Source organism: Salvelinus namaycush, chromosome 32, assembly GCF_016432855.1.
Source record: "Salvelinus namaycush isolate Seneca chromosome 32, SaNama_1.0, whole genome shotgun sequence".
Classification (NCBI taxonomy): Eukaryota; Metazoa; Chordata; class Actinopteri; order Salmoniformes; family Salmonidae; genus Salvelinus; species Salvelinus namaycush.
In genome coordinates, this window is record NC_052338.1 from 26,442,926 (window position 1) to 26,455,124 (window position 12,199).

Sequence of the window (12,199 nt, forward strand, 5' to 3'; positions counted from 1 at the left end):
TAAAATGCGCGCAAATAGAAAATTTAAAAAAGGCATATCCGGTAATATAGGCAATTTTTTTTACCGTTTAGGCTAGAGACAAGACCTCTGGTAATATGGGTCATTTTTAAACCGTTTCGGCTAGAGGCAAGACCTCCAGTAATATGGGTCATTTTTTTAACTGTTTGTGCTAGAGACAAGACCTCCGGTAATATGGGCCATTTTTAAACCGTTTAGCTAGAGACAAGACCTCTGGTAATATGGGTCATTTTTAAACCGTTTAGGCTAGAGACAAGACCTCTGGTAATATGGGTCATTTTTTAACTGTTTAGGCTAGAGACAAGACCTCTGGTAATATGGGTCATTTTTAAACCGTTTAGGCTAGAGACAAGACCTCTGGTAATATGGGTCATTTTTTAACTGTTTAGGCTAGAGGCAAGACCTCTGGTAATATGGGTCATTTTTTAACTGTTTAGGCTAGAGACAAGACCTCTGGTAATATGGGTCATTTTTAAACCGTTTAGCTAGAGACAAGACCTCTGGTAATATGGGTCATTTTTTAACCGTTTAGGCTAGAGGCAAGACCTCTGGTAATATGGGTCATTTTTTAACTGTTTAGGCTAGAGGCAAGACCTCTGGTAATATGGGTCATTTTTTAACCGTTTAGGCTAGAGGCAAGACCTCTGGTAATATGGGTCATTTTTAAACCGTTTAGCTAGAGGCAAGACCTCTGGTAATATGGGTCATTTTTTAACCGTTTAGGCTAGAGGCAAGACCTCTGGTAATATGGGTCATTTTTTTAACCGTTTAGGCTAGAGGCAAGACCTCTGGTAATATGGGTCATTTTTTAAACCGTTTAGCTAGAGACAAGACCTCTGGTAATATGGGTCATTTTTTAAACTGTTTAGGCTAGAGACAAGGCCTCTGGTAATATGGGTCATTTTTTTAACTGTTTAGGCTAGAGACAAGACCTCCGGTAATATGGGTCATTTTTAAACCGTTTAGGCTAGAGACAAGACCTCTGGTAATATGGGTCATTTTTTAACTGTTTAGGCTAGAGGCAAGACCTCTGGTAATATGGGTCATTTTTTAACCGTTTAGGCTAGAGGCAAGACCTCTGGTAATATGGGTCATTTTTAAACCGTTTAGCTAGAGACAAGACCTCTGGTAATATGGGTCATTTTTTAACTGTTTAGGCTAGAGGCAAGACCTCTGGTAATATGGGTCATTTTTTAACCGTTTAGGCTAGAGGCAAGATCTCTGGTAATATGGGTCATTTTTTTAACCGTTTAGCTAGAGGCAAGACCTCTGGTAATATGGGTCATTTTTTTAACCGTTTAGCTAGAGACAAGACCTCTGGTAATATGGGTCATTTTTTTAACTGTTTAGGCTAGAGACAAGACCTCCGGTAATATGGGTCATTTTTTTAACTGTTTAGGCTAGAGACAAGACCTCCGGTAATATGGGTCATTTTTAAACCGTTTAGGCTAGAGACAAGACCTCTGGTAATATGGGTCATTTTTTAACTGTTTAGGCTAGAGACAAGACCTCCGGCAAGACCTAGAGACAAGACCACAGACCTACTCAGACTGGTCTGTGCTTGATGAAATCATACAATGTATCAACATTGCTTGCTTTGTGCGCTGTTCCAATGTAACAAATGTACAAATCTAACAGTAGACTCATGAGGGTCTGCATCCCGCTCGCCATCACAGCTAAACTATTTATTAAGAAAACTGATGAAGGAATAGACGTGAAGAGCGAAGCAGTTGAAGCAGGTAGAGGGGGGGCAGGTAGCTTAGTGGTTAAGCGCATTGGGCCAGTAAGCGAAAGGTCGCTGGTTCGAATCCCTGAGCTGACTAAATGAAAAATCTATCAATGTGCCCTTGAGCAAGGCACTTAACCCCAATTGCTGTAAAAAAATATATATATTTGGGATGCGGCTGGCAGATTACATCTGCCACACGTGATATGCGCATGAAAGTGAAGTGGATATTATTGAACCTGCGCATACAAGAGACTAGTGGCTGTTGCTTAAATTCACCTGAATTTATAAACAAAACTGACTTTATAAACAGGCGCCAGTAGGTTCTTTAGATCTATAGGGCAAAAAAAGTCAATAGTATCATATGAAACGATACTACAGTATTCTAAAATGTTGGTATCATAATTGGCATGATGTTCTGGCACTGTGATATTATCGTGGTACCTGTATATATCATTTCACTCCAAAAGGCTGATTTCGTGATTGGGCCTGTTTTTCTGTTAAACAGAATCATACAGGGTCTGCTTTTAGCGACTTTCCTTGAGTTGACCTTTTTGCATTGTTGCAAATTTCAAAGCAGTCATGCTTCTACAAAATGACCCGCGCTAAGGACATTGCATGCAACCTCTTACTTTTTGCACTGTAGGCCTATCATACATAATTTACTGATAGCCTAGCTAGCTTATATAGCCTAGCCATAGCCTTTGGTTGAATAACTGCAGTCATCCAGATTATTCTGGTTTTCATCAACGTTTCAAAGTTAGTTAGTGCAGACTCTTGTAGGGGAGTCTCACAAGTCTGGATTAATGAGTTAGCCAGAACGTCTTCCGCCAAAATCTTGTAACCAGTCAGGAGTCATGGTACCATGGCTAGAGGCCTAAATCCTTAGGCTATTCTTTAACCTGCTTCAGTTCCAGGTCATCTCAGAGGGCAGTTGTTCCTCTGACTGCCTCCAGGTTTTCTCCTCCTCGGCCCATTAACTGTCATACTCTGTTCTCCTCAGTCCGCACTACTGTGACCTCCATTCAGATCCACCAGCCAGGTCATTAAGGAAGCTATTAACTTACTGCTCAGAATTAGTGTTTCACTCACGCATTTTCTGTCCATCAGCCATGCTTTTACTTGAGCAGTGAACACCTGTATTTCCATTAGCTAGCTAGTTACTTTCAGTACAGGACTCCAATCTGAGAAGCCTTTGGCTTCCACCTTGGGGATTCTGAAAGGACAGTACAGGTACAATCAATATGGTAGTACTGAGCGATTAGTGCTTTTTGAGGCCGCTTTTGTTTAGATTACTACAAAATGTTGATTCTTTTTTTAACATTCAATGCGCTATGCATTATGTGGGTTGAATGATGTAACAACACAGAATAAAACAATTAATAAAAGTCCCATGATGGTAGTGACTGCCCATTTACTACTTATTAACCATAAATTATTCACATTACTTTAATAAAATATTTCAGTTGGGTATATTACTTAATTTGTTTTGATGACTTCATTATTTAATTCCAAGACATCTTATCTCTATAGAGCTGCTGCTTATGGTGTCTGACAATCACTATTTTAGTAGTTCTTCAAAGTAAATAAGTATTCTTGGGTATGACGCTACAAGCTTGGCGCACCTGTATTTGGAGAGTTTCTCCCATTCTTCTCTTCAGATCCTCTCAAGCTCTGTCAGGTTGGATGGGGAGCGTTGCTGCACAGCTATTTTCAGGTCTCTCCAGGGATGTTCGATCGGTTCAAGTCAGGGCTCTGGCTGGTCCACTCAAGGACATTCAGAGACTTGTCCCGAAGCCACTCCTGCGTTGTCTTGGCTGTGGGCTTAGGGTCATTTTCCTGTTGGAAGGTGAACCTTGGCCCCAGTCTAAGGTCCTGAGCGCTCTGGAGCAGGTTTTCATCAAGGTTCTCTCTACTTTGCTCCGTTCATCTTTCCCCTGATCCTGACTAGTCTCCCAGTCCCTGCCGCTGAAAAACATCCCCACAGCATGATGCTGCCACCACCATGCTTCACCGTAGGGATGGTGCCAGGTTTCCTCCAGACGTGACGCTTGGCATTCAGGCCAAAGAGTTCGATCTTGGTTTCATCAGACCAGAGAATCTTGTTTCTCATGGTCTGAGAGTTTTTAGGTGCCTTTTGGCAAACTCCAAGCAGGCTGTCGTGCCTTCTTTACTGAGGAGTGGCTTCCGTCTGGCCACTCTACCATAAAGGCCTGATTGGTGGAGTGCTGCAGAGTTGGTTGTCCTTCTGGAAGTTTCTCCCATCTCCACAGAGGAACTCTAGAGTGCTGTCAGATTGACCATTGGGTCCTTGGTCATGACTTGATTTTTGATCTGACATGCACTGTCAACTGTGGGACCTTCTGTAGAACCTGTAGACAGGTTGTGTGCCTTTCTAAATCATGTCCAATCAATTGAATTTACCACAGGTGGACTCCAATCAAGTTGTAGAAGCATCTCAAGGATGATCAATGGAAACAGGATGCACCTGAGCTCAATTTCAACTCTCATAGCAAAGAGTCTGAATCCTTATGTAAATACTTGTTATTTAAAAAAAATAAAATTACACATTTGCAAACATTTCTAAAAACCTGTTTTTGCTTTGTCATTATTGGGTATTGTGTGTAGATTGAGGTGCAAAAATAATTTTATACATTTTAGAATAAGGCTGTGATGTAACAAAATGTGGAAAAAGTCAAGGGGTCTGAATACTTTCCGAAGGCACTATGTAGCAGGCATCAAAGGATTATTAGTCGTTTTCTGCGCTCAACTATGTTGAAAATTGGCCTATTGGAAACTACAATGCCCTACTACATCGCACAGTTCATGCGTGATCTAATTTATCTCTAGAGAAATTGTACAATGTGCGCATTGAGCTCATTTAAAAAAAACATACGGAATGGAATTAAATTGAACCGATGTTGGTCAAATTATATCACCTCTAGTGAAGAGATTTGAGAGGACTAGATGGAAAGTTTCCACCATTTTCCTTGCACCTATCCAGTTCTTTCCGATGTAGTGCTAGTTCAGTCCACAAGTACCCAGGTAAGGGAATGTCATTGACAGTTTGGACCTGAGCCCTGAAGCTGTTGTGAGCGTGTCGGTGGCCGACCTGCCAGGGGAGAGCAGCAGAGAGGCTGGGGCTGGCAGGAAACAATGCTGCTGATTCAGCAGATCCTGCTGCTTACTGCTGCTGAACACCATTGACTTGAGAGAGGCGTTGGGATGGTCAGCGCTGCCGACGAAGCACAGGCACATAGCGCAGGTCAGGAGAAACCCAACACTGCCATCGCACTCACTCACTCACTCACTCACTCACTCACTCACTCACTCACTCACTCACTCACTCACACCACTGAAGGGCAACAGAACTGCAGAGAAGAAAACCGCACAGTGGAACACAGCACAGTGGAGCACCCCTCTAAAATGTGTAGTTTTGGCACACACGTCTTGCAGTACGTCCAACCGGCATCACAACCACAGACTACATGTAACCACGCCAGCCCAGGACCTCCAAATCCGGCTTCTTCACCTGCGGGATCGTTTAACCTGTTTGGGCTGAAGGGGCAGTATTGAGTAGCCAGATAAAAGGTGCCCATTTCAAACGGCCTCGTACTCAATTCTTGCTCGTACAATATGCATATTATTATTACTATTGGATAGAAAACACTCTCTAGTTTCTAAAACCGTTTGAATTATATCTGTGAGTCAAACAGAACTCATTTGGCACAAACTTCCTGACCAGGAAGTGGAAAGTCTGAAATCGGGGCTCTGTTCTACTTCCTGCCTATAAATGGGCATGATACGTAAGAGTATACGTGCACTTCATAGACCTTCCCCTGGATGTCAAGAGGCGGTGAGAGAAGAAATTTAGTGTTTATCTTGGTCTGAAGTGGAATACAAGCTCTTTGTATGACGTGTCCGCCCATTTCCTGTTTTCTGGAGAGCGCGAAGGGGGACTTGGATTTGCCTTCTGTTTAGCTGCCGTTATAGGCGACTAATATCTCCGGCTTTGATTTTATTTGATACATGTGACCATATCATCGTAAAGTATGTTTTTTCAATATAGTTTCATCAGATTATTGAACATTTTTCGGGAGTTTTGCCGTGTTCCGTTCTCTTCCGTTTGTTGACATGGAGAGCTTCGAGCCACTTGGCTAGTGTGCTTGCTAAATCGAGAGGGAAAATGGACGTTCTAAATCCAAACAACGATTGTTCTTGACAAAGGACACCTTGTCCAACATTCTGATGAAAGATCAGCAAAAGTAAGAAACATTTTATGATGCTATTTCATATATCTGTCGTACATGTGAACTAGTCGCCGACGCCCAACGTTTGGGTACTCTAGCTATACCGAAGCTGCATATCGTAATGAAGTTATTTTTAGAATTCTAACACTGCGATTTCATTAAGAACTAATGGATCTATCATTTCCTATACAACATGTATTTTTTAGTTATGTTTATGAATAGCTATTTGGTCAGAATATGTGTGTCAGAAAAAGTGTCAGAAAAATATCGTTGCTGTTTAGACGTTGTGGAAAAAGTAGCTAAGTTAGCACAATGTGTAACCACTGATTTCAGCTCTAAATATGCACATTTTCGAACAAAACATAAGTGTATGTATAACCTGATGTTATAGGACTGTCATCTGATGAAGAATATCAAGGTTAGTCAAAAAATATATATCTTTTACTGGTTTGTTCCGATCGCTAACTTTTACTGCTGGGAAATGGCTTGTCTTTCTGGCTATTGTGGTAAGCTAATATAACGCTATATTGTGTTTTCGCTGTAAAACACTTAATAAATCGGAAATATTGGCTGGAATCACAAGATGCCTGTCTTTCATTTGCTGTACACTATGTATTTTTCAGAAATGTTTTATGATGAGTAATTAGGTATTTGACGTTGGTGTCTGTAATTATTATGGCTGCTTTCGGTGCAATTTCTGATCGTAGCTGCAATGTAAACTATGATTTATACCTGAAATATGCACATTTTTCGAACAAAACATAGATTTATTGTATAACATGTTATAAGACTGTCATCTGATGAAGTTGTTTGTTGGTTAGTTTGGTTGGTTCTTGGTTAGTTAGGTTGGCTTTGTGCATGCTACCTGTGCTGTGAAAAATGTCTGTCCTTTTTTTGTATTTGGTGGTGAGCTAACATAAATATACGTGCTGTTTTCGCTGTAAAACATTTTAAAGATCGGACATGTTGGCTGGATTCACAAGATGTGTACCTTTCATTTGCTGTATTGGACTTGTTAATGTGTGAAAGTTAAATATTAAAAAAAATATATATTTTGAATTTCGCGCCCTGCACTTGAGCTGGCTGTTGTCATAAGTGTACCGACGTCGGGCTTGCAGCCAGAAGAAGTTTTTAAGACCAGTTATCTAGAAAGCTGATGAAACTGTGGGTTTCTACAACTAACTGTGGGTTTCCACAACTTCCACAAATAAGAATTTCTGCACAAACTTTCAAACTGTCTGAGGAAGCTCATCTGCATGCTTTTAGCCCTCACCAGGGTCTTGATCTGATTGCAGTTCGGCTTCGTAACCGACTTCAGTGGGCAAATACTCACCTTTGATGGCCACTGACCTGCTGGAGAAATGTGCTCTTCATAGATGAATCCTGGTTTGAACTCTCCCGGGTAGATGGCAGACAGCGTTTGTGGTGTCATGTGGGTGAGCGGTTTGCTGATGTCAATGTTGTGAATAGAGTGCCCCGTGGTGGGTTTTGTTATCGGCAAGCATAAGCTACGGACAACAAACACAATTGCATTTTATCGATGGCAATTTTAATGCACAGAGATACCGTGACGAGATCCTAAGGCCATTGTCGTGCCATTCATTTGACACCATCACCTCATGTTTCAGCACGATAATGCATGGACCTATATCGCAAGGGTCTGTACTAGAGGTCGACCGATTATGATTTTTCAATGCCGATACCGATTATTGGAGGACAAAAAAAGCCGATACCGATTAATCGGACGATTAAATTAAAAAAAAAATATATATATTTATATATACACTGCTCAAAAAAATAAAGGGAACACTTAAACAACACAATGTAACTCCAAGTCAATCACACTTCTGTGAAATCAAACTGTCCACTTAGGAAGCAACACTGATTGACAATACATTTCACATGCTGTTGTGCAACTGGAATAGACAAAAGGTGGAAATTATAGGCAATTAGCAAGACACCCCCAATAAAGGAGTGATTCTGCAGGTGGTGACCACAGACCACTTCTCAGTTCCTATGCTTCCTGGCTGATGTTTTGGTCACTTTTGAATGCTGGCGGTGCTCTCACTCTAATGGTAGCATAAGACGGAGTCTACAACCCACACAAGTGGCTCAGGTAGTGCAGCTCATCCAGGATGGCACATCAATGCGAGCTGTGGCAAGAAGGTTTGCTGTGTCTGTCAGCGTAGTGTCCAGAGCATGGAGGCGCTACCAGGAGACAGGCCAGTACATCAGGAGACGTGGAGGAGGCCGTAGGAGGGCAACAACCCAGCAGCAGGACCGCTACCTCCGCCTTTGAGCAGGAGGAGCACTGCCAGAGCCCTGCAAAATGACCTCCAGCAGGCCACAAATGTGTATATATCATACACACACACACATTTTTGTAAAAATGACAATTGCAACAATACTGAATGAACAATGAACACTTTTATTTTAACTTAATATAATACATAAATACACACACACGCACACAGCTCTGAAGTGACAATGATACTGAAGAGTCTGCTTAGGAGACAAATACTCTCAACTGTTTGAATAAAAATAGAGTTTAAGTTACCTGTGATGAATGTTGAAAACAAAAACTTTAATTTCTATATGCAGGAAATCCTATTTTAATAATGGGCATGGTAAGAATTGACAACCAAAGTGCGAGTCATAATTCCCATGACACCTTCTAGCAAAATCTGAAAAGCGGTTCCTTCATTTATTCCATAGGATATTTTTTAGATTCACTTAAAATAAGGTCTGTGTTTCGTGTAGGCTTACATCACCGTGCCAATTTTATAACTGTGTAGATATCCATAGGACAAGGTAACTCTGATCAATATTGGCTAAATATAAGTGAAGATACATTTTTTTGTAGAGTGGATTTATGAAAATATGTTGACAAACGTTACCTTATCCTAGTGAGATTTACACGGGTATCAAAACGTCGAGGCGGTTTAAGCCTGCACGAAACACAGACCTTATTTGAAGTAGATCAAGACATTCTCTATGGAAGACATGAACGGTAAAATAACGAAGGAACCCCTTTCAAATTCAGCCACAAGTTATTACAGGAATTATAACGCGTCGGCTATTTCTCTCTAAACCATATACCTTTGACTAATCCGGAAACTATCACCTCAAACAAAACGTTTATTCCGTTCCGTATTTTATCTAACCGGTGGCATCCATGAGTCTAAATATTCCTGTTACATTGCACAACCTTCAATGTTGTCATAATTACGTAATATTCTGGCAAATTAGTTTGCAAAGAGCCAGGCGGCCCAAACTGTTGCATATACCCTGACTCTGCGTGCAATGAACGCAAGAGAAATTACACAATTTCACCTGGTTAATATTGCCTGCTAACCTGGATTTCTTTTAGCTAAATATGCAGGTTTAAAAATATATACTTGTGTATTGATTTTAAGAAAGGCATTGATGTTTATGGTTAAGTACACATTGGAGCAATGACAGTCATTGATTGATTGTTTTTTATAAGATAAGTTTAATGCTAGCTAGCAACTTACCTTAGCTTACTGCATTCGCTAACAGGCAGGCTCCTCGTGGAGTGCAATGTAATCAGGTGTTAGAGCATTGGACTAGTTAACTGTAAGGTTGCAAGATTGGATCCCCCGAGCTGACAAGGTTAAAAATGAGAACGTTCCTAGGCCGTCATTGAAAATAAGAATGTGTTCTTAACTGACTTGCCTCGTTAAATAAAGATTAAATAAAGGTGTAAAAAAAAAAAGTTTTTTTTAATCGGCAAATCGGCGCCCAAAAACACCGGCCATTCCGGTTAATCGGTCGACCTCTAGTCTGTACAAAATTTCTGGAAGCTGAAAATTGATGTCCCAATTCTTCCATGACCTCTACGACCGCGTGTTCCTGTTCCCTCCAATATCCAACAACTTCGCACAGTCATTAAAGAGGAGTGGGACAACATTCCACAGGCCACAATCAACAGTCTGAACAACTCTATGCGAAAGAGTCGGACTGCAGGAGGCAAATAGTGACTGGTTTTCTGATACACGCAACTGCCTTTTTTAATGGTATCTGTGACCAACAGATGTATATCTGTATTCTCAGTCATGTGAAATCCATAGATTAAGGCCTAATGAATGTATTTCAATTGACTGACTTCCTTATATGAACTGTAACTCACTAAAATCTTTGAAATTGTTACATGTTTCCCTCTTTCACTCCCCCTCCCTCCTCGTGTGATTTTTGGTCTGCGGCGTTTATATTGAATGTCGTAGGGTCACTCAGAGCCGGATAATTTAGTCACATCTGAGAGAGCAAAGTCCAACTCCTGAGGTAGGTAGTTCAGTCAGCTGAGGTTGGGTGGGTGGGTGTAAGCGGAGACAGCTGGGGTGGTTAGGCTCTACTTATTTATCTCCTAGTTAATTGAAGTGTGTGCTTTCTTAACCCCCACCCCCCACACACACAGCGGAAATTGCACTGTTGCTGTGGTAATTGGCCTGATAGTCAATTGTAATGGTGTCAAGTGAATCATCTAATCATTTCTTATCTGGATACCAGTTGGAGAAAGTGCAGACACGCACGCACGCACGCACAGACAGATGTCTTCCTCTCCTGCTGCATCCATCACAAAACGCTGGGCCGCCTTGGAGCTGTAAAAAATAGACAAACAAAACAGTGTTCCTGGAAGAAGACGTGTCCTTATACTGTTATTTATTCAGACAACGTGTTTCTTTGCTTTGTCACTCAGACCAGAACAGGTACAAGTAAAGGAACAGTCAACTAGACAAGGACATAGAGGGCATTTGGTTTGTCATTGTAGGCTTAGCCTGACTCCACCATAAGATTAAAAATCCCATCATCACCGTTACTTTCACCTGTGCCCTCTGGAGTGCTGGGATTGTTTTGTAGGTGAAGAGGAAGCTGGTTAGGGATTTGCAACAGGACTTTAATCAACCTTGAAATTAAACTGGACACTGGGAGGCCCAACTCATCACAGCCACTTTTAGAGGTCAGTTGCTGTCTAAGCCCGCCACAGCATCAGCCCTGGTTGATTTATCAAGTCCCCTGACTCCATTCTGATTGATTTATCAAGTCCCCTGACTCCATTCTGATTGATTCATCAAGTCCCCTGACTCCATTCGGATTGATTCATCAAGTCCCCTGACTCCATTCGGATTGATTCATCAAGTCCCCTGACTCCATTCGGATTGATTCATCAAGTCCCCTGACTCCATTCGGATTGATTCATCAAGTCCCCTGACTCCATTCGGATTGATTCATCAAGTCCCCTGACTCCATTCGGATTGATTCATCAAGTCCCCTGACTCCATTCGGATTGATTCATCAAGTCCCCTGACTCCATTCGGATTGATTCATCAAGTCCCCTGACTCCATTCGGATTGATTCATCAAGTCCCCTGACTCCATTCTGATTGATTCATCAACTCCCCTGACTCCATTCGGATTGATTCATCAAGTCCCCTGACTCCATTCGGATTGATTCATCAAGTCCCCTGACTCCATTCGGATTGATTCAAGTCCCCTGACTCCATTCGGATTGATTCATCAAGTCCCCTGACTCCATTCGGATTGATTCATCAAGTCCCCTGACTCCATTCGGATTGATTCATCAAGTCCCCTGACTCCATTCGGATTGATTCATCAAGTCCCCTGACTCCATTCGGATTGATTCATCAAGTCCCCTGACTCCATTCGGATTGATTCATCAAGTCCCCTGACTCCATTCGGATTGATTCATCAAGTCCCCTGACTCCATTCGGATTGATTCATCAAGTCCCCTGACTCCATTCGGATTGATTCCATCTGAAAATAATGGAACGGAATGCTCTTGTTTTTAAAAATGTTCATACTGTCTGTGTTTTGAGCTGCTAGAGGACGTGAGCTCAGCTGTGGTCAATGGCTGAGAGACCGGACTAGTCTTTATGTGGTCATGCTTTTCTCTCCCTCTCCCCCTCTCATCATCATGTCTGACCCACATAGCTGGTTGGCATAGCTGTCGCACTGCTACAGCCTGCCCTACCCTGTCTCTTACCTCCCCCTGTTCCAGCCTCTGGCACTTTGTCTCATCATGTACAGTTGACCAGCATTAATCCAACGGACACACACACCACACCCAGCTATTAGTGTTTCCCTTTTCTCTCGTCGCCTGCCCATTCTTCCCAGGGAAGAAGAGAAAGGGAGGGAGATAGCTGTGTAGACTCCAGCACTGCAGGCTC

The 12,199-nt window shown here is 41.9% G+C and overlaps 1 protein-coding gene across 9 annotated transcripts in view; it reads left to right on the top strand.

Moving 5' to 3' along the window:
* LOC120026872 (nuclear transcription factor Y subunit gamma-like) overlaps positions 1-12,199 on the top strand; it is a 59,262-nt gene that overhangs the window by 15,728 nt on the left and 31,335 nt on the right. The window lies entirely within an intron of this gene.